Source organism: Ursus arctos, unplaced genomic scaffold (genome assembly GCF_023065955.2).
Source record: "Ursus arctos isolate Adak ecotype North America unplaced genomic scaffold, UrsArc2.0 scaffold_11, whole genome shotgun sequence".
Classification (NCBI taxonomy): Eukaryota; Metazoa; Chordata; class Mammalia; order Carnivora; family Ursidae; genus Ursus; species Ursus arctos.
The window spans coordinates 30,102,707-30,105,009 of NW_026622775.1; positions in this window are offsets into that span (position 1 = coordinate 30,102,707).

Below are 2,303 nucleotides of genomic sequence, written 5' to 3' on the forward strand. Positions count from 1 at the left end.
TCCTTCCTGTCTCCCACACCTGGTTCCTATCATCCTGTGGTTATCTATGGTGATAGCTCGCTTCCGGCAGCGGGTTCTCTATCTCAATTCTTTTTAGGCAGTTGAGAGGGGGAGGTAAAGAGCTTTTCCTGAATCTACTGGCTTTGACTGCTTTTTAACTCAAAATAATCTTCACGCTGATGGGATTTTGGAATATTGGTGAGGTTCGCTGGGGTGAGGTCTGGAGCCGAGGACCAAGAAGGAATTCTTGCGATGTCTTTGGTGCAAATAGGTGGTTTATTTTATTTTATTTATTTTTTTAAAGATTTTATTTATTTATTCGACAGAGATAGAGACAGCCAGCGAGAGAGGGAACACAAGCAGGGGGAGTGGGAGAGGAAGAAGCAGGCTCATAGCGGAGGAGCCTGATGTGGGGCTCGATCCCACAACGCCGGGATCACGCCCTGAGCCGAAGGCAGACACCCAACCGCTGTGCCACCCAGGCGCCCCAAATAGGTGGTTTATTAAAGCACCCTGTGCCCCAGGGTTGTGAGGGGTGGCTGATTATATCCTGTGGGGTTGGGGGAGGTAAGGAAAAAGGAGGCTTCGAAAGGGTTTTTATATGTTAAAGCAGAATCACAGGATACTGGAGGCCTTGCCGTTGTCAAGTTCAGGTTGTCTTTCCCTCTAGCAAGGCGTTCCCATGAAGATAGTTGGGAGCTTCCGGGAGGAACATTACACTCTGCCCACTGCAAGTATGTCAGTGGGCTGCAGGTTATAAGGACATTTAATTGTATCCACATTCCTTTCTGGAAGCTAGGTTATTCATAAAAATGCTTTGTTCTTGTACATTGCCAGGGCATTTGTAAACTGAGGGAGACTCCGGTCTTGCAGGATTGTGCTCTGTAAATTAACTGCTCTTCCTTTCCTTAGCTTGAGGGCAGCCAGGAGTGCCTGAAGGATGTCACATACATCCCATCTGGGGGAGGGGTTGTGAGGCGTCAGCTTCTGCTTTGTCCTCAGCTTGCCTTCTGTTCCCTCATCAGCACCAAAGTGGCCCATCTCGGGGTGGCCTGCCCTTGGTCCCTTACACGAAGCCCCTTTGTGGGTTTATTTAACAAACCCGGAACACAGTTTTAGATGCTACGTGCTGTTTTAAGTGCTTGGTAAATGTTAACTAATTCAATCTTCACAACAGCCCTTATGAGCCCATCTCATCAGTGTCCCGGGCAAGCTTGTGACGTCACTAAGTGCTGGCGCGGGGGGGGGGGGGGGGCCCAAGTGCAGACCTGGGTGAGGCCGAGCACATCGCCTTCTCCTGGCCCTGGGGCTCCCTCTAAGGGAGCTGGGGGTGAGATGAGAAAGGGGCCCCAACTTTGTTTTGTAGGAAGCTGCATCTTTAAGGAGCAAAAGGGTTGTGTTGACAGAGGGGAGGGGCTGGATAAATGGGTTCTGTAGAGAAGCCCCCAGCCAGGGAGGGACCCGCGCTGGGCCCGGTGGTATGGGGCATTGCTCTGACGGGCAAGAGGACCACTGTGCTATGTCTGATAAAAGGCAACGTAGGAGCGGCTGGGTGGCTCAGTCGGTGAAGCGTCTGCCTTCCGCTCAGGTCATGATCCCAGGGTCTTGGCCTCGAGCCCCATGTCCGGCTCCCTGCTAAGTTTGGAGTCTGCTTCTCTTTCCCTCTCTGTCCCTCCCACCCCTTGCTCATGCGTATGCGTGTGCACTCTGTCTCTCTCGCTTAAAGAAAGAAAGAAAGAAAGAAAGATCTTAAAACAAGAAGTCAACTTAAACTGTTGCTCCACTTCTTCCCCGGAGGGCCCTCTTCTTCTCAGAACAGTACTTTAGTTTATTATTTCTTTAAATGTATGGTCACCATGCCCATGGGAGAGTCAAGGGGACAGTGGGAGGCAGCAGGATGGGGGGGGGGGAGGGGGGAAGGACACAACTGGAATCTGCTGGACTCGGGTTCAAATCCAGGTTCTGCCACTTACTGGAGAATAAAGTTAGAATCCACTTAAATGAGCATTAAATCTCAGTGGGATTAAGTAAATGCTTCCACCTCTTTCCCCACAAGAAGTGGGCAAGGGACTCAAGGGTCCAGGGGTTGGCAGAGGGGGCGGGGAAGCTGTTTCCGAATCTGCTGAGCAGGTCTTCCTGCAGGTTGCGGCCGCTGGAGGGCTAATCCCGCAGGCTGAGCCTGGGCCCCAGAGCCAGCGAGGAGAGAGACTTCCAGCAAGGCCGGGAGGCAGCTCCCCGGCCAGATAAAGATCTGTGACTGGCAGTTCCAGCTCGACCTGCCTTCCCAATTCCTGTTCCAGAGC